The sequence below is a fragment of the Thalia democratica genome, chromosome 4, assembly GCF_965202585.1.
Source record: "Thalia democratica chromosome 4, ktThaDemo2.hap1.1, whole genome shotgun sequence".
NCBI classification, from domain to species: domain Eukaryota; kingdom Metazoa; phylum Chordata; class Thaliacea; order Salpida; family Salpidae; genus Thalia; species Thalia democratica.
The window spans coordinates 18376060-18402400 of NC_139168.1; the positions used below are offsets into that span (position 1 = coordinate 18376060).

At 24.9% G+C, this 26341-nt stretch overlaps 1 long non-coding RNA gene across 2 annotated transcripts; it reads left to right on the plus strand.

Moving 5' to 3' along the window:
• The first annotated feature begins 11403 nt into the window (after positions 1 to 11403).
• On the plus strand, positions 11404 to 25817 carry LOC145835135 (uncharacterized). 2 transcript variants are annotated; one of them, XR_014369831.1, is made up of 3 exons: positions 11404 to 11544; positions 19815 to 19980; positions 25486 to 25817. It is a non-coding gene; the product is annotated as an uncharacterized LOC145835135 (long non-coding RNA). The 2 variants fall into 2 exon arrangements; XR_014369830.1 differs by lacking the exon at positions 11404 to 11544 and adding an exon at positions 16139 to 16287.
• Positions 25818 to 26341: the final 524 nt, after the last annotated feature.

Consider the following 26341-nt stretch of genomic DNA (forward strand, 5'->3'; position numbering starts at 1 on the left):
CATTTGCTAGAACAGCGTTACGTTTTTTATCTACCAAATCACTACAAAGCAAAGCCTTTAAAATTTGTTAATTATATATGCTCGTACATATCCAAACTTAGGATGTCTAACATAGTGTAAGGTCTTTGCGTTTTTGTGGTGCTTTTATGTTAGTATTACATGATTAAAATCTAACGGAGGCATTATTGTTGAAAGGCGTTAGTTATTTTTTTTTCAGTTTGTCATCTTGCTTCCGTACAGAAGAGTTTTGTGTAATGTATAAAGGTGGGACATACACTTCGTTATTTTTAATTTTTATTTTAATTAAATACTTAAACATCCATTAATCTTAAAGAAAGTGTTTATCTGTTCCACTTAGACCGATTTTTAGCCCATTTCCTTCCGAATTTCAAGTCATTTTAGTTTATAATGTATTTAGAGTATCAGTAGGGGTTAATGGTTAATTATTGTATTTTTATATAATGAAGGTTCAAACACTTAAACTTTTAATTATCCATTGTATGGTATACTATCAAATCCACCCGCGTTCAAAATCCACCCAATTTTTTCTTTTTTATATATGTTTTGAATTTATTTTTATTTATTTTTCACTGTCACTGTTACCCCTAACCCTTACCTCCAATCAGTAAGGGGTTCTAAAATTTGACTGGGTGGATTTTAAACGTGTCCCCAATTGTATGAATTGAAGGTTGTTTACAATTTTTGCTTCATAATATAATTAAAAAACTCGAAGTTTCAAATATTAGATAAAATAGTTTAACCAGTAAGTTTTTTTTTTCTTGTAAAGTAAGTATTTAAAATATTTTATGTTCATTGTTCATACAATATTTTTAATTCTATCAACATACATTTATATGGTTTTGCATATTATTATATACAGTTTATGTAGTTTTTAAAAGAATTTTACTAAGTTAAAAACTAAAAAACTGTAAAAGAGTCTCAATCCATAAATCGAAGAACAGTTATACTATTCGAGGAAATATTAAAATAAAGTTAAAAATTCAGATTAAGGCCTTCTGAAAATACTTATAACTAATTATAAACTAACCTTAAGACTAAACTAAGAAAAGTAACAAAATATATTTGCCTCAAACTTTACTTAAAATATTTAATTTTATTAATAGATAAAATACATAAGTTTGACAACTTAGATGTGGGAAATTTTGTTCTGTTGCTTTATTCGGAGATATCCCTAGATGTTGAGAATTAAAAAATATATATTTGATTATTAAGTTTCAAGTATTGTTTATTTATTAATTAAATAGTTATATAACAACAATGTAAACAGTTTTCAAAGTTTTTTAAATAATTTTTATAAAATAATAAGAATTAACCAACACACCATTAATAAAAAGTATTTTTTTCAAAACATTCAAATTATTGGAAGGCTTTGTCCCATTACTCAATAAATAAAAAGTAAAAACTTGTTGTTACAGACAACGAAATTACAACTCACAGTTAGATCCAGCCCACAAACATAACTCATACGGCATATTTTTTGGTTTAAAGATAAGTTATGCAAAATAAAAATACTTTGAGACTATCAAATGCATATATTTTAAATTTTTTTATTTCTTTGTTTTCTATAACATGTACTAATTGACTTTAAAAATTAATAATTCAATGTTCAATGTTCAATTAGATATTTTTTTTAATTACACAACACCTCAAAAGTTAAGTGGCTCGGTAAGATATTTTTAAGCAAATCTAGCTCACTGATTATAGAAGCTGCTAAACTTTGTATACATTTTAAGTGATTAACAATGAATGCTACTGCTTTAAAAACCAGTATTTATAATAAATCAAAGTTTTTGTTTTTTAAACTATTAAAAAAAAGTTACAAGCTATTTTAATTACACCGATAATAATAAATTGACAGCACAAATCATTTTTACTTTCAAGAACAGTTAGGTAGGAATATAAATACAATTTATAAGATTTTTTTTGTTTTTAATAGATGATATTAATTGTAAAGCAGCATATAACAGTAATTATCACAATTTAAGTTAAAGATTTCTTATGTCTCTTTAAACTAATAGTGAATTGGAGTTCTGTATGTCATTGTTAAAAAAAGTAGTTTTTTAATAACATTTGTGTAGAACTTTAATTTAGGCTTTCTAGTAATTGTGTTGCAAAAAAAAAATTCACAACTATCATGCTATCAAAATTTTATATCTAAACCCGTACCCAGGATATTTATTTGAAACTACACTTTTATTGATAAAGAATAATAGTAGTCAATAGTACTAGTTCACAACCATACAAAACCATAATACTAAGCTTAAGCATACAAAAATGAAACAAATTTGTCATATTTTGTTGGTTGTTGACTTATAACCTAGGAATAAAACACTTATAGACCATTTTGTGGTTTATTTGTTCTCGCAACATATTTTTGTAAAAAGATTAAAACAAGTATTTAATTTTATTTTACTTAAATAAAAATTAAAAAAAGTATCACTATTAGTTAATAAATTTATATTTCCTTGTTTTCTTTCTACTAAGCAGGAAGACCATAATTTAAGGCCAAAGCAGAAAAAAAGGCCTTTACATCAAAATTAATATGTTTATATAAAAAAAAGATAGGGATCAACAAATTTAATTTAATAAAGAATATTTATAAAAATTTTATTAAAAATTATATGAATTTTTTAATATATGTTCCGAAAACTAAAAAAATTCAAAACTGACTTTTTCTATGGGCACTAGCACTAACACAATAATCACAAACTAAAAAAAAACATTTTATATATTAGTTCTATCATTTAGCTATTAAGTTCTGTAAGAAATATATATTAAGAACAAATAACAAAGAAGTTGTTGTGTTTTAAAATATCTAGATCAAAAAAATGATTAAAATATCCTCTTACAGTAACCTCTCGCGAATCTATGCACTCGTTTAGTTACGCATTTTCCAATTCTCAAATAATATAAAACTGATTTTTTTTTATATCTATAAAAACAACTATTTTTCAAATAAAAATTAATAGAATACTTAACTTATATTAATTTTATCTTCTTAGGATATGAATTTTCTTGTCAAATGCCTTATCAGAAAATAACTAATATAGTAGGTATATTTTTGGGTAAGAGCCTAATATGCACTTTTGCACGAAGTGTTAAGTATGCACGAAGAAACTTTTGCACGAAGGGACATTTTTGCATGAAAAAACTTTTGCACCGAGTCAATTTTGTGCGAGGGGTCACTTTTGCACGAAACCACTTTTGCACAGGTTGAATTTTTTTGTTTTATTACTTTAATGCTTTATTATCTTTTCTATATCTATTATCTTAACCTCGGTCGGTAAACTTTTTGTTTCTTTTGTTTAATTTTTTTTGAATTCTTTCTTTTATCACTATTATCCCTAACCCTTACCATCGGTCGGCAACTGTTTTTTGTTTATTATTATTATTTTTATCTATCTATTTTTCTAATTTTTAAATACTTTATTTTCTGTTATTTTCTTTGTTTTGTTATTTGTTCTTACTATTACTCTTACCCCTTACGCTTACTCTAAGTCGGTAACTTTTTTTTCTTTTTATTTATCTTTTCATATCAAATTTTCTTGTTTTTTTTGAACTTTTTCATTTTTATTTTTTTTTTAAATTTTTACTTCGTATAAAAATGACCCATAGTGCAAAAGTTTTATAACATTCTGAACTAGTTTTATAATTAACTGGTCAGACAATATAGCTAACTGGTCTAACTTTATAACTAACAAGACTAGTGTTACAACAAACTGGTATAATTTTAACGCATTCGTTATTGTCTCGATAGGTTGTGTATTCCTTGGCTGTAGATAGACGCCATTGTAACCATCTGACTTGCTGGCATTAAGACCATCTGACCTGCTGTCATTGTGACCATCTGACCTAGTGGCAGTGTAACCATCAGACCAAGTGAGGTCGTAATCTGACCGACCGACATTATAACTAAAAGGTCTGTTATACGTGTGGATGTAAAGGACATATTTAGGACTATTGGGTAAAGGATAAATGTTATAATATTGTTACTGCGCTACCAAAGATTAAGTAATTGTGTAAACACTATTTAATTTAAAACTTGGTGAATCGGCTTATAATAAAATGTTATAAGGTCTTAGTGGCAAAATCTGTGTAAACCAAAATACCCTTAGAGTAAGTACTTGACAATTTTAACAATATTAGAAAACCCAAAAACTAACAAATTTAGATTTCGATCTTGTTAAAAAAATTATTTTATCCTAAACAAAGTGTATGTTACAAATACTTTCAAAACGAGTAAAACACACAACGAAATACTTATTACTATTTTTCGACTACAAATAGTAACTTAGACTATATATTTACGTTACAGCATATTTTAAACAAGTACAATACACACACAAGTTTATTACTACTGTTTAAACTTTTAAGTAATAATATAAAATATGTTACAGTTATTTTCAAGACAACTAAAAAACGTACACCACAAGTAATTACTATTTTTTAAGCAACTAAATAAAAAATACAAGAAAACTACTAATTTTTTGACAACAGCTGGAAAACTCGGGGTAGAACCCGGAAATACGAAACTCACAGTGGATTAGACTCGGAAAAAGAAAATGAGATAACACTGTCCGAATGTAGAGCGGTTGCTGCTAAGTTGAACAAAAAGTTGTGCTACGACTGAAACGATAAAAAGGCGACGTAACGATGACGTGATAATTGAAAACTTCGTAATTTTATAAAAACAAAATACTGGAAACTTTGCCCTTACATTGTGGGAAGAGCGCTGCATTAAGCAAATCTCGTGCTTATATGCAGAGTTGATTCGAGATAGTTTGCTTTTTTTTGGGTATAATTTCCATTAGTGCGGAAACTTCCCATAAAATGATTGTCGTGTCCAGATTGTATACAGAATTTAGTTTTTAGCTATCCAGTGAGCAAAGCTCTAGAAAACGTTTAAAATATATCAGTAACCGATGCTACACGGTTTGCAAAGAAAAATCTAAAACGAATTGCGTTTTGTGATGGCGGGGATTTAACGCCTCAGGAGGATCCTTTTTCTTTTTTGATGTACAAGTAGTTCTCACTGCTGTTTTTTTGTCCAATCCACCAAGTATCCTTCTCATTATTTCAATATAAAAATTTTCGGTCTTATAAACTTTTAAAAGATTTCAAAGTTTGCTGAGAAAATTTATTAAATAAAAGAGAAAACAAAATACTTGGAACTAAATTTTCTAGAACAGGAAAGTGCCTAATATTTAGGTAAAAATTTTGTTTTAGCTATAAAAAAATGGTAATTTTAGTTACTTAATGGCGGTTTCGACTCGATAACGAAAAATTTTTTTTTGTGCACTAGGTCACTGGACCAATTTTTTTAGCTAATTTTTTTGTAAACAATACTAGTTTAAATATAATTTCATTTGTATTAAAGTAACTAAAAATAAAAAACACTAGTTTTCTTTTTGATAACACACTTCCCTTTGAGTAGATTATTTTGAATCAGGCAGACTTAACGGCAATTAAATACATAAGAAGTCCTTTTCTATTTACTATACAAAAAACTAATTAAAATATTCAAAACATTTTTTATGTTATGATGTGATATAAAGCCGTTTTAAGGAAAAAATTGCATTCATAATTATTTTGAAGCGATCAAAAGTTATTGAGTTGTAGAACTTTTTTAGCAAATTTTAAAAACTAATAAAAATTTTGCAATATATTTTGTGTTTCCAAATTTTAAGGTTTGATTGTTTTAAGAACAAAATAAAGAAATTTATATACGTAAACAATTTATTAGTTCATATTATGATCCCTTTAAAAACGTGTGAGCCACAACTCAAATTTGGTGATTCAAATTCTGACATTTCAATGTCTTAAAAAATAATATAAAGGACCTTAACTCAAAAAAAAAATCTTCAATCGTTCAATTCAAAAATATATATGTGTGTAGGTCTTGTTAATATTTACATGCCTTTTTCATTTTTGCAAAAATTCAAACTTGTATTGATAAATGACTAACATAAGCATAAATGTATAGTTAATTTTGGTAATTTTAGAATATCTTAGAAAATATATAAAATTTCTGTAAAAATGAAAAAAAGTCTGTTGATATTGGTAAGACCAATAAACATATTTTTAATTATTTTTCAAAACTAAATTATTTTTTGAGATATGGTCTCTTAAATAACAATTAAGAATTTAAAATGTCGAAATTTGAACTGTCATGTAACCTAAAAAACAATGGCCATTATTTTCAAAATTTTAATAAAAGATTTTTCGCATGTTATTAATAAACTTCATTAATTGGTATGATCAAACTTTATGTTAACTTGAGTCTGTCTCACAGCATATCACTGTAGACTTCGATGTTTTCGTTGTTAATATGTTATATTTATTTAACTTTAAGTAAACTGCTTAATTTTTTTTTTAATTGTTTTTTAAGAGTGTTATTTCTCATTAGTGTTTTTGTACGTATTATTGTTCATTTAAATTTATTACGTATGAAGAAACTTAAGTAAAATATCTTTCATTATTTTACTCCTTCTTATAAAGTATTTAAATTAAATTTAAAGTTGATATTTTAATAGAATACTTTTAGGCTATTAAGTAAAAATTTAATTAGAAGTAAGCACTTAAGGAAAATATTACAGTACATTTTTAATTGTAATTATAACAAGCAAGGACTAAATATTTTCTCTGGTTGAGAAAATGATTACAAAACGTTCCTATCAATTTAAATTATTAAGTGCATTAATTAGCACTAATATCCAAATATAGTCTACAGCACTATGAATATGTGTGCTATCATAACTTTCATCAGTCTGATTATTGGAATAAAATATAACTTACATATTAGTAACTTGATATGTAACTGCAAATCTGCAGAAACGTATGCTTTTTTACCAAAAAAACAAAAACGCGCTTTGTTTAGACTCTTTAATTTGAAAAATCACTATCTTCTTGGTTTTTAGTACTTATCTATACCTACAGTACTTATCTATACTTAGTTTTGCTCACCTCCTATACAATTTCGACAAATTAGACACTCTTTAGGTTTTTTAATGTTCTAAAATTGACTGAATTAAACACTCTTCTCAACTTAACAAAATTGACTGAGTTAAACATTTAGCTAAGTACAGATTCTTTTTATCAAAAGCAATGAAGTGTAAAAAAATCGTTTTCAAATCTGTAGATTTTTTAAATGTGAATGAATATATAACGGGTGCACGACAAATAAAGTTCGACATTTCAAATTCCTACAATTTAAATTCTTAAAAAAAATTGAAAAGGCCACAATTAAAAAAGTAGTGTATATTTGTCAAATATAACAAATGCATATGTAGGTCCTGTAAATATCTACAAGCCATTTTTTTTCTTTTTGCAAAACATTGTATATTTTTCGAGATATGGCATAAATATAGTAGAAAAAATAGTTATTTTTAGTAATTTTAAATTATATTAAATATATTACGAAAACGACAAGTTGGCTTGCAGATTTTAATAAGATCAACATATGTATTTTTTATTCTTATCAAATTTATATTACTTTTTGAGATATGAACTGTTAAATATTTTTGAAAAGTTTAAATTGTCTGAATTTGAACTGTCATATAACCATAAAAATATACAATATGAGGGAGGTTGTCATACTGTTGAAGTATGACTCAGAAATGGATGTTAAATTATTGAAAAATTTTTGTAATATTTTGTGTCCCACAAAAATAAACAAAGACAAAAATAGTATATTTTAATAATATTATAACTCAGTAAGTATAAAAACCGCAGAAATGATTAGATAACAGAAACAGTTTCACAATACTTTGACTTTTAAAGTAGTGAGGTTTAAAGTAGAATTGACAAAAGACATAAGTATTTGATTAGTGTCAAATAAACTCTCTGAGTTGAATGCTGCATCATCAAAACTTAGTGGTTGACACATATACAAAAAAAAAAGAAACATATTTGTGAGGGGAAAGCTTAGTAAGTTTTTTTTTTGGAAAAATTGGAAAAAGTCAGGCGAAGTCAGTTTTTTGAGATCAAAGAAAAAAAAGTTGATTTTTTAAAGTAAAATGGTAAAATTTTAGAATTATCAGTTCTAACTATCATAATTCCTTAATTTTCAAAGCCTTTAAGTGGTAAAAAAGTAACAGAAAATTCATACCCAAACGATTGTGGGGTGATTTGAAAGATTTTGTTAAAAAGAAGGGTTTTTTGTAAAAAATATGGAATCCGACGTGTACCGCTACAACTTTCTGCACCGCTTTAAAGAGATGACTCTTCATCATCTTTTGCTGCAGGCGGGAAAAACTTTCCCCTTCACTCGCTATATAAATGAGCCTAAACTGAATAAGTCATTTCGTTATAAATCATTCTTTATTACTATTGTTTTGATTAAAACAAAAAAATTTTTTGTTACATAAGTATCGATTAAATCAAGTCAATTAACAGCTTAGAAAGTTATTTTAGAGTACATTAATTTACGTAAAATTTTGTCATTTTGATATAATCTTTTAATTGAAAAAATGTTCTTTTTTTGTTTTTACCATGAGATTTTATTATAATAAAAAATTAGTAGTAATAATTTAATTTTTTCACTTATTTTGTCTTTTAGAAATTAAAAAAAAACAGATTTATCTTTTAATTATAACTTTGTTTGAAGTTTAAGTAGATTTTAGTATAATTTTTTTTTATTATACTTGTCTTTTTATTGTGTAAAGCATCTTTTAGAGAAAATCACATAAATTTAATTATTAATCAATGTTTCAATAATAATTAATAGATTTTCTTTTCGAAATTAGAAACTAGCTTCTTGGTTAGATTTTTTATTTTGCTTTTTCTGTTTTAATATAAGTTTTTGTTTAAGTTAATTTTGCTTGCTCGTAAAATAAAAGCTTAAAATATTAGTTATACTAGAAAGATTTTTTACAATTTTAATAATGTGTTTTTTGTTTCATTTACATTTCATTTCTTATAAAGTAAAACTTTTCTCTGTAGTACAAATGTTTTTCTTTTGGTTAGACTTCGTTAACTTATTTCATTTTTTTGAATATTAAAAAGAGGAGTGGATCTTTTGATCTAATAATGATGAATTTTTTTTTTTAAATAAACATACAACATTTTAAAAAACTAGCATAGTTAACGCAATTGCATTATGCAGTTATTGAAATTAAAGTGATTTAAAAAACAACTTTTTTTATTATTAGACTATTAATGTACTATAAAACATTGTAAGTTCTTTTGCTGTTTTTATTTTAAAAAGTATACACCAATGTAGTTGCTAGAAATATAAAATGATTATTTTATATACACTTATTTGAAATTTTTTATTAGCTTTACAGATAATTATAACTACTTAAGGGATGCAAGAGTAATCAAACATAGACAACTTTGTTAATTTAGAATGTTTTAAAATTTCATTTTTACAAATTAAGGTTTTAAAAATTATTTTTAAGTTCAAAATCTTAACTGTTGAAATTTCGTTACCATTTTTTATATTTAAAACAAATTAAATTTTGTTTTTACCTACTTGTACGAAAACTTGAGCGAATACAGTTATAAAATGTTTATTAAGAAAACACATGTAAGAAATAATCTATCTGACCCTTATTAATAACAGCTGTTAGCAACTGTTACTAAAAATGAACTGTTAGCAATAACTATACAGTTTAAAATTACATCAGCATATAAAACTTCTAAAACTCTTAATAATACTCATCACGTGGTTTGAAACGACCACTTTATATGGATATAAAAACTATTTTGAAGTATTTTAATTGCATCATCTTAGATAACATGAAGAAGTATGTTTTTAAACTAAAAAGTTTTGTCAATTTTTAAGAAATAAGCTTATACAAGTAGCTCTATTTAATTATTTTTATGATAGTTAAGTTAAAAATAATGATAATAGTTGTAATTGTACTTAACTAAGTTTCTTTTATACCTAGAGCAAAAAGTCACTGAAAGTTAAACAGACTTGTTTATTTATATAACAGTTCAGATAGCAATAAAATTTCTTTTAGTTAGTCTACTTTATAAACTTTAATTAATTTTATTTAATCCTGAAATGTTTTAATTTCTTTTGTAAGGTTTATTTCTCGACTTAAAATGAAGTGCAAAATAAAAATTTTGAATGTAATGACAATGTTAACTTTATAATACGTTTTAAAATTACTTTACAGCTTTAATAAAAAAATATTTAACATTATCAACAATTAAATCTTTGTGTAACTGTTTTTAATGATTTATTTTATTTATATATTTAACTATCACTGTTACCCCTAATCCTTACCCTCGGTCGGTATCTTGTTTAATTTTTTTCTTAATAATTTTTTTTATAATTTTTTTTATAATTTTTTTTTACATTATTACCCCTAACTCTTACCCTCAGTTGGTAGCTTTTTTTCTTTTTAATTAACTTATGTTTATTTATTCATTTTCTTGTTTTCTTTTGAACAATATTTATAAACTATTTTTTATTTTTACTATCACTTTTAACTCTTACCCTTACAATCGTCAGAAACTTTTTTTGTTTTTTATCAAGTTATCTTTTAGTTTTTTTAACTTTCGTGCAAAATTGACTTTTGAATTAAAAATGTCTTAGTGCAATTGTATCCCTTCGTGCAAATTTGTCTAGGTGCAAAAGTATCTTCGTGCAAATTGACCCTTTGTTGAAATTTGTTTTCGTGCAAAGTTGACCCTTAATGCAAAATTGTCTTTGTGCAAAATTGTCCTTTCGTGAAAATTTGTCTTCGTGAAATTTTGTTCTCTCGTGCAAATTTGTCTGTGAGCAAAAGTATCTTCGTTCAAAATTAACCCTTTGTGAAAAATTTTGATTGTTAAGTTTTGTCATCTCGTGCAAACTTGTCTTCGTGCAATTTTGTCGTAATGCAATTTTGACCTGTCCTCAAAGTAAATATAGTTTAGTACTGTAGCAACTTTGATAATAAATGTAAATATTAGCAGGGCTACGCTTGCTAATATAAAAATTGAATATAATGTCAAAAAGTACCTCTAAAAAAGATGAATTTATTAAGTAAAATACGCGCCCTTAAAACCGACCATAACCGAAAATTCTTTCAAGGTAGACTAAAATTGCAAAAATTTTCTATAAGTCTACTTACATAATTATTGAATTCCAAAGCCTTCAAATGATAAAATTGACTGGAATTCTTTTTAAAGTTAGACTTAAGTTTAACATTTTTCGTAGATTCATGTTGAACTAATACCCTATAGAACAAGTAGTTGTTGAATGTTATCTTTTTTGTATTTTTGATGTATACCAGGTCCTTAGACCAAACTTTTTGAGCTTTTTTTATGGTTCAATAAACAAAATATAATTAAATACACCACTACAAGAAGTATATTTACAGTGCTTTTGGATGTATGTTTTGTTTATAATGAATTTTGACACCTTTTATTTTTGATTGTTTCTTTTTAGGGTGCTCTTGTAGAAAGGGCAACAAGAAAAATGTAAATGTAAATGACCACAAAACTCTAAATCTATGGGAGGAGACGGTGTTGTGCCCATGATGGACTATGATTTCAATGCTCAATATTGGCAGTAATGTGTTAAAAAAGGTGCTAACCATAGTAAACTTAAATAATTATTTTATTGTATATATAATTACTTTTTAAGTTTTTTGTTTAATTTTTAATTTTTTTAAATTTTTTAAAGTTAGCTCAAAGTATTAATTGCAAGCAAATAGTGGCAGTTCAATGACCAAAAGGTCTTTATCCTTACTAATCCATTGACCTTAGTTGTGAGCATTCACACTTTTTCTTTTTTAATAGAAGAGTGTTTATCATATATTATTAAAATAAATTAAGTCTTTTTGTAGTATAATTTAATTTTGATTATTTATCTTTATTTATTTTTTTACTGTATAATACTTAGAGATCGTTGATGTTTATATTACAATTTATCTGTAAAAGTAAACATGTAATTAGATTTTATTTCCTATTTTCTCAACTATCATGTTAAATTGTTTTACCAAATTAAAAAAAAAAAAAATTTTTTTTATATTTAGTATTTAGTTACTTTGCTAATTTTTAAGTATTTTTTTAGGATTTAACGTTCTAGTAGGTATTGGTTTATTTTTCAATTTGCAACAGCTGATTGTGAGCTCACAATTAGGAGAACATAATAGGATTAAATTTTTCATATCATTTTGTTACAAGGTTAGAAAATACTTGCTTTAGGATTTTAGCTTTGTGTTTTCCCACACTTTGTGTTTTTTTTCAGATTTTAACCTTTTGAGTATTTTCTGAATTATATTTTAAAGAGATTTTTTCAACAATTAAGTTAGATAGTTTTTATTCTTGTTAGTTTAATGTATATTGTTAAAAAAGAAGGTAAAATTACATGTAATAAAAATTACTTACTGGACCTTCAAAAAAAAAATCATTGTAGAGGGAATAGTTATACTGATGATTTTCTATTGTAAAAAAGCTAATTACTTTATTTAGCCCGATTTAGTTATTAGTATTTGTACTTGAAAAAGTGGTTTTGTTTTTGTAATCATATTTGATTATACTATTAAGCAGTGGACAAAAGTTGAGTTTTAATTAATTTAGACTTAGTTTAATCCTGAAGCTACAAATTTTACATGTACCCTTTTTCTAATTTTTCACCATTTATACCAATATTTTTTTATTTTATATATTTTTTTTTGCATACTTATCATATCTTTGAACATAAAAGTTGAATTAAAAATGAGTTTTAATCTAATAATAATTGAATTTTTAAGTTTTTCTGAAAAGCTTACAAATTTTATAAACCAAGTAAAAGTTGTTTTTCTTAAAATTTAGTTGTATGTTTTACATTAGTAACTCAAGCAAATAGCATATTTTAAAACTCAAAGCTATTTTTGAAATGTAAGCCTACCAAAGATAAAAAAATTATTATGTTAACATTGAAAAAGCCCAAACTTACAAAGCTAAAAAAACAACTATAATTTTTTTTTTCCTGTATTTCATGAGTAATTGTTTATAAACTTTCACAGCCTAATATTTAAAATGTTTCATAGTTTTTCTGGAAGGAGTATTTAGCTATAAAGATTAAAATTGCTTTCAGTTTTTATATATTTTTTATTTACAAGAAGGTTGGTTTGTCAAAGTGTTTTTACTGCTATTTAAAAAATAAGTTTAAACTTTTATTTATATTTTATTTTTAGGTAAATGAATGTAGGAGAATATAGATTCTTAGAATATAGTCTATCAATAACTTTTTAAAATTTTTATTAAGTTTTTTATTAATAACTGTTTAAAAATGTTAAATTTTAAACAGTTTTTGCATTTGAAGTAACAACATTTACGTAAAATAAAAAATAAATTTTACATATAATGAAAAATGTATGTGTAATAGAATTTTATTTTTTTTAGATTTATTTATTTTATTTTTATTTTTTATTTAAATTAAATTAGTATTACAGTTCTGTTTGACTGATTTGTTTTAACCTTATATATATTTTTTTACTTAAACAATACAAGAAAACTTGTATATTTAAAAGCTTGCAAGAAATTTCTTAAAAACCAATGGCCAACATGTGTAAAATTAATATATAAAGCATTCATCAATAAATTATTCTTAATTTGCGTTTAAACACCTTAAAATCCTAGCTTTGGCCTTTAGCTGCTGAGTAGTGCTATAAAAATGAAAAAGTAATTTTTGTTTAATGAAATGCTTTACTTTATTCAATACTTTTTGTTTATTAAAATTTAAATACTATTTTTTAGCTTATTTCAAAAAGAAAGTGTATACACATATGTTTTTACATTGAAAACTCTAAAATCTTGCAACTTTACAATGAAATACAGAATGAAATATTATTCATTAATATTAATATGACAATTAAGAGTATCAGTAACTTCTTATTAAGTTTGAAACAGAGGGGACAAGGCACTTTTTTCAAATATTAATATTATTTAAGTATTTTAATATAGCGAGCAGTTGCTTTTTGTGGTTTTGTTAAATTGATATTAGTTTTTGAGATATGAGGGATAAAATGTAATATTTCAATAGGTTCCTGTTGGATTGACTATGGTAAAAAGGCAAACTATTTTTTCGAAATAATAACATCTTTTTTATTCTACAGATTTAAAGCAATTGTTCCTTAAACATTTATAAGTAATACTTTACTAGTGTTTTATGATTTTGAGTGTATTTCTTATAAAAAAAAAGTTATTTTTTATTTTGGTCATAAAAGTTATTTAAATCATTACAATAGAATTTTTTCTATTATAAATTACACAGGGTTTGTGCACGCCAGGCTAAATCAGTTTTTTTATTTAAAAATTTGAGAATCTCAGTTTTTATCAATTCAAATGCTTGAAAATTTTGATTAAAAAATTGATAAATTTTTTAAGATCAAATTGAGATGTGAATTTATTTCTAAAGTTATTAAAGAAAAAATCAGTCAGTATTTGTAAAAATAAATGTTTAAAACCTTTTGTTGAATCTGTAACATTTTTTTAAGAATCTTCCTTATTTTGTTTTGAGTAGGTTATATACATTATAATTATGAAAATTGATAAAAAAGATACAGTTTAACCATTACAGTTTAGTTCAACAACTTATCTGTTTGTTTAAATTTGTTTACATCAGCTAAGTTTTTCAGAGCTTAGTTGGTTGAACTGTTTTAATTTCTAATTTAAAGGCTTTATACCAAATACTTTTAGATTGAAACTCTTAGCAGTTAATTCATTTATTTTACTGTGTGTTTAAAGTTATTATTATTTACAATACTAAAACTTAGCTTAAAGGTATAAGTACTAAGTTTTGTGGGGGAACAAATTTTAGGTACAATTCATTTTTCTTTACAAGAACAAAATATTAAAGGTTTTTTTTAATCTAAGTGTAAGCTTTTTAAATCTGATATGACATCAACAATCACTGTATTTATTTAGAGTTTAGGATTTATAATTATGTATGAATTTTAAGTATTAGTCAAAATACTGTATTAAACATTTTTACTTATGTTAATACTTGTGTGTAAGCATTTCATTTTAAATTTAAATGAAACACATACACAAGTACTAAAATAAGTAAAAAGTTGTTTTATGATAATTCTTCTGGTTATAATGTTTTTACTTAGTGCTTAATTAGATTGAATAGTTGTGTTTAGTAATGTTTATTAAAAAATCTACACTAGTAATAGATAGAAATAACACTGTTTTGAAAACTTATCACTGAATTTGTAATGTTAAGGGAGGGGGGAAACACTTTTTATTCGAAATTTGATCTTATTTTATAAAATATTTATTAAGCTACAAGATGCTTTTTACAAATTTTAAAAATTCAAATTAATTTTTGAGATATATCTGGTCAAAGTTGGAGGCAACAATAGGTTCCTTATGGGAGGCGCAAACTAAAACAGCAAAAATAGACTATTTCACTAAAAATCTATCTTCTCCTACGTTTTTTGAGATAACTAACTCAAAATTCACAAAGTGTTCCTTTATATATTTAGAAAATTATGTTGCAACAAAATTTAAAAGAATTAAAAAATGAAAATTTCACTCACCTTTTTCACAATTTACTCTCATTTTATTGAGTTGAAACTAAGCTATGAGTTGCTTTTTGCAGATTTTTAAAGCTCAAAATATTTTTGAGATAAAGCTGGTTGAAGTTGGAGATTACAATAGTACTGATCTAGACCCCCAATACCTAAAATGACTTCTAAAGGGGATTTTCTTTACTTTGAAAAATGTCAGGCTAAATGAAAAAAAATTCGCGCAAGAACCCTGATTACACCAAAAATTTCCAAGTTTGGGATTAAATTATTAAAAAATAAACAATAAGATAGATTTTTAGTTAATTAAAAAAAAAAAATTGTAAAAAGTCATAAATTAAAAGTTTGTCCTCAATATTTGTGTGGGAGCTTTTTTTTAAATGAGTTTATATCAAAAGCTTTTTTTTTACTTGTGTAAAAAGTGTCTTATAGTAAATAGTTTTAGCTTTCATATAAGGGCCAGTGTTAACTTTGTAAAAATTAATGTCAATCTTCCATAGCCCAACAATAAAACTATTAAATTTTTGAATTAACAAAAATTAAAACTTTGTCATAGTTAAACATATTTTTTTTTTGTTTTTTAGAAATGGTAGAGATGAAAAAGTTATACAAAATTAAATTAAGTAGAAATTAAACTTTTTTTATGATAATTTTTAGCTTTTTTATAATAAATGAAATGGTAGACAAGAAAAAAGAGTTCAGGCAGGAATTTGAAGGGTCAATTGGATGTTTCCTGACAATGACAGCGCTTCCTGTCATATTTATTACTCTCATATACATCACTGTTGACTTGAAAAGTCAGTATAACGAAGTTAGTTGTGTGAATGAGTTTATTATTTGCAAAAGAGTTAGAAAAAATCATGTGTGGTTGTAATGTATGTCTGTGATTGTTATTATAAAAAGTTTTTATATATGATTTATTGTGTATTTTTTAAACTATGCTATTGAAACTAGTGTATGTCTGGTTTTCATGATAGATGTTTCAATATATAACTATTTTTTTCTTGTTAAATTATAAAAACTTTTTGTTAAATAACAATTGGTGCATTTATAAAAGCATACTTGTATATGTTATTATAGCTTGTTTGTTTATTCAATAATTGGTTCAATAAATATAAAAAACTTTTTGCAATTTTTAGGAACAGTTAAAACTTTGGAAGTTATGAAAAATTTTATTAAAGTGAATTAAAGAATAATAATTTAAAACTTAAAAAAGTTACATAAAGTATTTTTCTAACTTAATGATTTATTTTTTCTATTTCTTCAGTCTTATCTTGTTTTAAGTCTTTTAATTTCAAAACATCAGATAAAAGTTGTAGCATGATTCAAAACATAATGGGGGATTAAGTTTTTTTTTTTGTATTAGCTTTTTAATGGATTTTTTTAGTATGAACTAAATACAAATCACTTTCTAAATTCATATAGTATAAACATTTTAATTTATTTTTTAGTCAGTATCATAGAAAGTTTTTTTTACAAACTCATAACTTTTTTTATTGCTTATTACCACAAGAAGTTAAGAATTCCATAATGGATATCTTTGTTTTTAAGCTAGAGATATAAAGTTTTAAACATTGACAAAGTAGTTTAAGATTTTTCAAATTTTGAAATTTGAATAAAAGAAATTAAAGAAATTATAGAACTGTTCTAAAATTAAAAAAAATAAAACTAACAAACTTAATGTAAACAGTCAAAGTAGATAGTTTAAAAGGAGAAAATAATTTTTTAGTAAACTAACATTGCTTTGCCTTCCATATAAAACCTATTAGACTCACAAGCGTAGATCACAATATCTCAAAATTTGCTCAAAGTTTACCTAAGCAGTGAAAACTGTCTGAATGTTTCGATGAAACTCAACTAATTAAAATCAACTTTTAAAAAACATGGTGGACCCATCCTATGGCCTTAGACATATACTCATGTCTAAGAAATATTGTTCAGTTTAAGGCAGGGTTACCCAACCAGGGGTGCTCGCACCCCTTGGTGGTGCAAGGCAGCATTTAAAGGGGTGCAAGATGGATTTTAAATTTTGTTTGAAAGATAAGGAGATTTTTCTTTAACTTGAGTGACTGTAAGCCAAAACTTTGTTCACTAAACATAACTATCAATTTTTAAAGCTAACAAGCAATTCAAATCATTAGAAAAAAAAAATGATAATTACGCCTTAGTATAATTGAATAATTTTAACTTAAGCTTTCAAATTCAATACTAATTTAGTAATAAAGAATAAAGTTTATTTATAATTTAATAATAAATAGGAAAAAATGGTCATTAAATTTAAAGTGGATCTTTTGTTGAATTCTAAATCTTTTCAAGAAAAAGCGTAATAAAAACTTAATATTTTGTTAAATACGTTGTGAGTATTTGCCAAACAACGTGTCAATAAGAGTTTTTTTAAAGAAATAGAATTAGTTTTTTGTTTTTATTTTTGTTAGTTAAAAATGAAAGTTTTGTTTTTGTGTTTAAAAATAGATTCATATTTATTTCGTTTGATAAAAAGTTAATTGTTTTTTAACTTATTTAAAGATAGGGCAGGTAGAATAACGAGTGATGAGCTTAAAACTCACTTGCTTGACCTTCAGAAAACGTTTATCAGTGCAGAAGGAGTCTGAGTTCTGCTGTTTTTTACCTTAGAAAAAAACTTATGCAATTTGTTGTATTTTTTAATTTCCATATATTTCATTCTTGTTAATATAGACCACTATAAAAACATTGATAAATAAATCTTTATTGTTTTCTATAAAATTGTTCTTAAATAAATCATTACATGTACTGCAAGGGGTGCAAGAACAAATAAAAATATTTTAGGGGTGCTGGGCATTTAAAAGGTTGGGAACCACTGGTTTCAGGGCATATGGAGATCCATTGTTTTTTGTTTTACAAAAATTAACATTGGCTTATAATTGAAAGCTTATAGTATATACTATATAGTAAATACTATAAGATACTTGTTATAGAATAAAACAATTTCAACTAACTTTTTGAAATAACCAGTTTTGTAGTAAATACAAGGATTCAAGGATTTCCCTGGCAGGTTTTCTTGGAATTTTGAAAAAATTATATAAAATCTACCTCCTCCTTCATTTTAAAAGTAATTCAATTAAAGTTTTAGGAAGTGTACTTTTCAATATTACAAAAAACTTGAAAAGTAAGCAGATTTTTGAAAAAACTTATTAAAAGAATTCTGACCAACAAACAAAAAATAAATATTTTTTACTTTTTATGAAACAAATTTTATTAACACAAATAAAAAAATATGTTTCCTACATGTTGTTCAAAATTCTTTAAAGAATACTTCTGAGAAATTTTTAAAACAATTGCTCAAAAACTGAAGGAGGAGATAGATTTTAGTCAAACAGTCTATTTTTGCCCTTTTAGTTTGCACCTCCCATAAAAAAACCTATTGAATGCCCTAACTTTGATTGCTAATATCTCAAAAGTTAATTAGAACTTTAATAAGTGGTAATAAGTAATAAGTAGCTTAATTAGTTATATAAAAAACAAGATTAAATTTAAACATAAGTGTAACCCCACGTATGCCCTTAATAATGATAAAAAACTTTAAAAGCTAACATTTACATTAAGGGCAAAGGGGTGTAAACACCCATTTTTAGTTTTTGATCTTATTTTATAAAATATCTATTAAGCTACAAAATGCTTTTTACAGATTAAAAAAATTCAAAATAATTTTTGAGATATAGCCGGTCAAAGTCGGAGGCAACAATAGGTTCCTTATAGGAGGAGCAAACTAAAACAGCAAAAATAGACTATTTCACTAAAAATCTATCTTCTCCTACGTTTTTTGAGATAAGTACCTCAAATTTTCAGGAAATGTTCCTTGATATATTTAGAAAATTCTGTCGGAAGAAATTTTTAATAAATTATATTAAAAAAAATTATATAATAAATAAACAAATAAAACAGTTTTTTTTTAGTTTTTTTCTTTTAAAATTTTTAATTTTTAATTTTTTTAAATTCTGTTCCGACAGAATTTTTTAAATATTGCAAGGAACATTTCCTGAAAATATTTGAGGTAGTTCTCTCAAAAAACATAGGAGGAGATAGATTTTTAGTGATTTCTAGTTATTTGCTGTTTTAGTTTGCGCCTCCCATAAGGATCCTATTGTTGTCTCCGACTTTGACACTATCTCAAAAAATATTTTGAATCTTTAAAATCTGTAAAAAGCATCTTGTAGCTTAAAAAAAACTATATAATATAAGATCAAAAACCAAAAAAGAGTGTTTACCCCCCTATGCCCTTAAAATACTTAATATTCATATGACAGTACTTATGAAAACACCAATGTAACCATTCATAGCAAAGTATTATTTTAACAGTTAGAATTTGAAGACTTTTAGAGGAAGTGGTGTCATTGGTAACACACTTGGAAGTTCCTGATTGGTTACTTTTTGTTAGTTGCTTTTGTGCATGCCCTTCCCGCCCCCACCCACAACAGACCTCCTGTGACCACCAGCGGCAAAATACTCAAGTACAAAGTTTCTGGTTTGTTTACTTTGTGTTTTACTTTATTATGATGTTTATTTAATCTTAACTTTTTGTTGCCACTGAAATAAAAGGTGCAAAAAACACAAAGACAAGATTTGAGGTTTGGTTTTAAATCATGTAATTAAATGTTAAAGAGTTTCAGTAATTCATTTATTACATTTCAGTTTATTTTAAATAATGAATGATCTATAAACATAACAATATATTATAGAATAAAGTACAATGAGCTTCATTGTTCTACATATGTAAGGTTTTCATTAATAAATTTACTAGTTTCAAACGATTTACAGTTTTTAATTTTACTCTTTGTTTTTTCTGCAAGTTTTAATTTAAACTTCATCTTTGTTTTGTGAGTTTTTAGAAAGTTTTAAAAATATAAGTATTTTATTTATTCTGTCACTTAGCTTCATATTATCTGTTAAGATAAAAATATTAACAAGTACAATTTTTTTAGTTCAATACATTATTTGAAGTTTTCCTGTTATATTTTATAAAAATTTAAGCATAACATAAGACTTTTATTGAAAGACACGTCTTTTTAACTTTTGTTTTTTAACATTTTGCTGTTTTTTTAGCTATATTACTAAATATTACTTGATTCCAACTTATTAGCTATAGTTTTCTGACTCAAAGCTTAATTAATAGGATATAGTGATTGATAAAAAAAGTACAATATTAGCCTAGCATCTATTTTTAAAAAATATAATTATCTTTTTTTTTTCTTTCTGTTTTAATGTATTTATTATTAAAAGTACTTACAGGGTTGCCACTTTACCTGGAAAAACCTTGAAAACCTGGAATTCGACAATTTAGGCAAAAATAACCTGGAAAAACCTATAATTTGAGAAAATTTTGGAAAAAACCTGGAAAAACCTGGAATTTTGATCAAAAAACCTGGAGAAACCTGGAACTTTTAATAATTTTAACATTTTCAGTACTAAAATTTCAATTTGACACAAAAAATCTATCATATAAATAAAATTTTTTTGTCATCATCAAAAAAGTTTTTTATTAAAAAACACATTTAAAGTAACTTTACAGCATCTTTCAAATGTTTTTGTACTATTTAAGACAGTTTCTTTTATAGAAATTAACTTAAAACTAAAAATAGACACAAAAATGTTTACTTTTAAAAACCTGGAAGAAATTTGGAAAACCTGGAAAAAATTTAGAAAAAACGAATGGCAACCCTGTACTTAGTAAATATTGTAAATAAGTTGTAACCACAAAAAATTTAAATTATCTTCAACAAATTTAAGGCACAGGAGGGTAATAACTTTTAATTTTTTTTGTCTTTTTTAAATGTAATTAGATGAGCTACTTAAAACTTTTTACAACTTGTTTAAATTCAAAGTAACTTTTGAGATATAAGCGATCAAAGTTAAAGCGTTCAATAGGTTCTTTTTAGGAGGCGGAAACTAAAAAGGCAAAAATAGACTATCTCACTAAAAATATATCTCCTCCTTCAGTTTTTGAGCGTTTGTTTTAAAAAATTTTTTAGAATATTCTTTGATAAATTTTAAACTATTCGTAGAAAACAAAATTTTAAATTCCTGTAAAACAAATATTTTGTATTAAAAACTAACAAAAAATTTTTTTTTTTCAAATTTTGGTTATATTTTTAGAAAGGATTTTTTTTCAAAAATCTGCTTTCTACAAGTTGTTTTAAATATCAAAAAGTACATTTCCTAAAGATTTGAATTAAATTGCTGTAAAAATAAAGGAGGAGATAGATTTTTAGTAAATTTTTCAAAATTCAGAGAAAATTAACTTGAAAATTTTTGTTTCCATACAGTTGTGTCGGATTTTTTTTACAAAACTTGTTATATATCAAAAATTAATCAAAATATTTTGTTCTATAAAATTTATCGTATAGTATAAACTTTAAGCTTTAAAATAAGAGCCAAAAAGTTTTTGACCCTCCCTATGCCCTTTAATTGTTGCAATTTATGTAAAATTAATATAATTTTCTAACAATTAAGATTGTATTCATAAATATAAAGTTGTAAAATTTTTATAAAATCTCAAAAGTTGAATAAGATTTTTTATTCTTTAAAAACTGGCTTGTAGTTTGTACTTTAAGCTTCCACAAGAGATCAAATGTTATTTTTAATAAAAAAATATGTCAGACCCCATATGCCCTTAATTCAACTTACATGTGACTTTGTTTCTGTAATATTCTTTGTACTTAGTATCAATTTTTTTATATTTGTATAAAGCCATTTAAACCATGACCTTCATAGCATTTACATGAGGTTTTTTAAACTCAATATTATTTATTACCCTTTAATAAAATTAAAAATATTTGGTTTCTGTTTTCTAGATATCAGTCGTAAACTCTTCATTGACACTGCTCTCTTTTTAAACCCTAGTTTAAATTTTACCTAATGACCGCCTAAAATTTAAAAACTGTCCCTTAACTAATTTACCAAGTTCTGCCCCTAACCTACTAAAGTTGCCATAAGTGTCTACTTATTCAAAAATTATTTGTTCTTTGAGGAAACCTGATCTAAACTGTGTTGTGCAGGGTATTCTAAATTTTTTCATAACCTTCAAAGAAATTAGAAAATATGTTATCCCCTCCAACGAAATTTCTTAAAAAACTACCCTAAAATTCGTCTAGCACCTTTTTTTGCTATTCATAATTAATTCCAGAATATCTAGTGTAAGTTTCAATTTATGACCTCTTGTCTTCTTTTACAGCTAAATTTCCCCTAATATTTAGTATAAATTTCATAATTACTCCTAAATACGCCAAAGACGTTTTTTTCTACATCACTAACTCCAGAATATCTAGTTATGTTTCAAAACATGGCCCTTACTACTACTCACGGCCATCCCTTTTCAAGGAGGACATATTGACCACTTCAGGAAACCCTGGTCTAGTGTAAAGATTTGGCAAAACTAGTCTCAAGTATAAACTTTTTTAAATTTCAAAATATATTAGTACTTAGTAAGAATTATTTATTAGGTTTAAAAGCGTGCTAAGAAAAATCTTTGCTTTTGTAATGTGCCCTAATAAGTAGCTTTAAAAGTATTAATTTATGGCTATAGGCAGCCCACCTTGTTTCAACAAGTTGATCTCTGTAAAGTATTGAACAGTGGCCAAGTTTATAGAGCTTGATCATAGTTGTCAGGCTTTTTATTCATAGCTTGATCATAGTTGTCAGTCTTTTTATTTGCTTCAAAAATTCAAACTATTTGAAATATAGGGTATCAAAATCAGTTTGTTCAATAGGCTCCTTACGGAAAAAGCAAACAAAAAGAATATTTCACAAAATTATACCTTTTTCATTTTTAAATTAATTTGTTGAAATGTTCTGGTTTTTTCTTGAGCAAGTTGTTAATATTTCAACTACACCTTTAAAAAATACCCTTCTACTTGAAAGAAAATATAATGAGAAAACTAACGTAGAAAGTATTTTAGTCTGTATGGTTGCATTGAAAACGTTTTTTACAAAATTGTCTTGAAAATTAAAATAACTTTTTATTTTGTATATAGAGCTACATTGTCGTCAATACTTTAAACGTGGGATCAAAAAACTACGGGTCATGTGTTTAAAAACAAATATGCTGAGAAACGTTTTTTTGCCAAAATCTAACGCAGAAAGCAATCTTGAGTAAAAGTTTACAATTATGTTATTTAGTATCTTGTTTAATATGTGTTTGTTTTGTTACTCATTTGCTTTTCTACTTGTAATTTATAATTTTAGTTTTACATATAAAAAATACAATTGCCTACCACGGATTTTACTTTTTTTTCTCAAAAACCATTTTAGTAAATATGACTTGTTCATCATAAATCTTATATTTTATACTAAATAAATTTCAGATATACACTTTTGTTTGTTGAAAACAAAAACAGGAAATATAATAACTTATAGCTCTTTATTTTTATATACAAATTTACGTAATTAATATGTTGTTATGTTTAAATTGTCTATACTATATAAACAAAGTAAAGCAATATATCTATATGAAATAGGTTGGTTTAAGTTTAACATATTTATGTTACCAGATAACTTTAAAAATTACTATAAAAGTGTAAAAAATGTCCATAGTTATCATACCATGTCTTTAGAAACAATTTTTTTCCTACCTAGATTCAACAGCAAAATAGGTCATAAATCCTTCCAAGGAAGTAAGTTATGGACTAAGCTACCATTATGTTTAAAAAATATAAGTCATTTTGGATAGTTCCAGGATGAACTTGAAAGTTATCTTTTAAATAGTGATTCTCAAAGTCATTAGTGATCATTCCTACTCGTCTTTTTACTTTTGTTGAAGGAGTTAATAGTATTTGTAATTTTATATGCAAATTTTTTATTTTATTTATATTTTTGTTTTATTTGTTCGAAACTTGATTTGTTTGGTTACAGTAACATTAGTTTAGTCTAGTATTTAACATTTTCTATCTAGTTATTTAAAAAAATTATTCTTTAAGAATTAACTTATTTGAATTAAGTTCAGAATACTTACAAACTTTTTTTTTTTAGCATACAAATATAAAAAGAATAGATATAGATGTTTTTACTTTAGCAGAAAATAAATAGTAAGCTAAGATAACTGTTTCAAGCAAACTTAAGTTAAAAAATCTCTTTTTTTTGCGGTAATCGAAGAAAAAACTCTTCTTTTTTATGTTTGCAAATGTTGTTTGCTTTCTATTATTACAGTTTTAGACTTGGACAAGTATTCAAAAAAAAGTATATTTTAAAATAGAAGGAAGTTTGTAGTTATTATCATTATTGTTAGAATTATTGTTATTTTTTTCTTAACAAAAGCATAAATTTTACAGTACTTATCTTCATATTTTCATTTATAAAAATTAAGTTCAGTTATTGTAAAAATCACTTAATTAAAATTCTTAAAAAAAAATTACAATAGTTTATTTAAGTGTTCAAATGTAAAATTGTTTTTACTACATTTTATTATTATTTTAAATAAAGTTACTTTTTTAGAACAAAATATTTATAAAAAATTTTCGTAAAAATATTTCAGCGTATTTTATATTTTACTTTCTTTAAAGAAGTTGTAATCTATAATTCAAGTATTCACGCGCTTGTTATTAGTGTTGTTTATCTTCTTTTAAAAGTTTATTTAAAATTACATATATTTTTTAGTTCTTATGTTACTAAACAAGATTCATTGTACAATATTAAACACAAAATTCAGTTAATTTTCGTTCAGTTTTTTTTTCTTTCGTTTTTCTTTTCGTTTAACTGATTGTTTTATTACTAAAGACTTAAATACTAAATGAAAAATAGAACTATGTGTTGTAGCTCGTAAAAAACTTTGTAAGCATGTGGTGTACGACTGGATAGTTGAAAGGTTCCTTTGTACACCAGGTCCTTAGACCAAAATCTTTGAGCGCTTTTTTTTAATCATTCAATAAATAATATATAAATATATATGATAAAAGTTTGTTTTATTAAATCTTTATTGTAACTTCAGAAGCTTAAACATGTTTTATTGTTTTCAAACAAGTATTTTACACCACAACAGGGAAATATTGCAAAACGATCCGTGACATTTTGTGGCTGGGGCTCAATTTTTACATGTTTTTGAGGATGTCCTGGAAGGTTTCGGCAAGTCTGGTGCTCCTGGATTGGAAAGAACAAGGGGTAGGGGGTCCACTTGGAAGAGAAAGTACTAATTATAATTCGTATAATTTAGATATTTTTCTATTATTAAAAAGTCTTCACTTGTGATATTATAAAACTTGTTTTTAGAGTTTGCTTAGACCATTTAATCACTTGTAATAACTAGTCATTTTAATTTTGTTCAACTAAGTTTACAATAGTCATCTATTTAATTTATTTGATATTTAGATAAATTGCAACAAAGTTTTAAATACACTGAGTAAAAATAGTTTACTAGGTTGTTTTTTTATTCTACTTCCTTTTAGCACTCAGTTGTACTGTAAAAATAATTATTTAATTTATTAAAAAATGTTATACAACACTGTAATTTTTGCTGATCATAAAATTTTATTACAAAAATAAAATAACTACTTTACATAAGTTTATATCATTAAAGTTATTGTAAAACTGCATTACAATTTTTATGTTATGGTTTATATTTTCAATAATGTTTTAAAATATCTATGTTTATAAGATACACTAAGGTACAAACTTTTGTAGCGAAGGCAGTAGCTTGTACATTGTACATGCTACCGGGTACGCTTAGTAACCAAAACCATTTTGGCCAAAAGTCGCTTTACCACGCCAAAGGTTAAAACCGTATTTTATAAACAAAAGCTTTTAACGTCACAAAAACGTCCGCATTACCTCTGTTGCATGTTAAAAGACGTCTGTGCAACAAAAAGCTTTTTTTTCGGTCGACGTTTTTAATTCTTTTA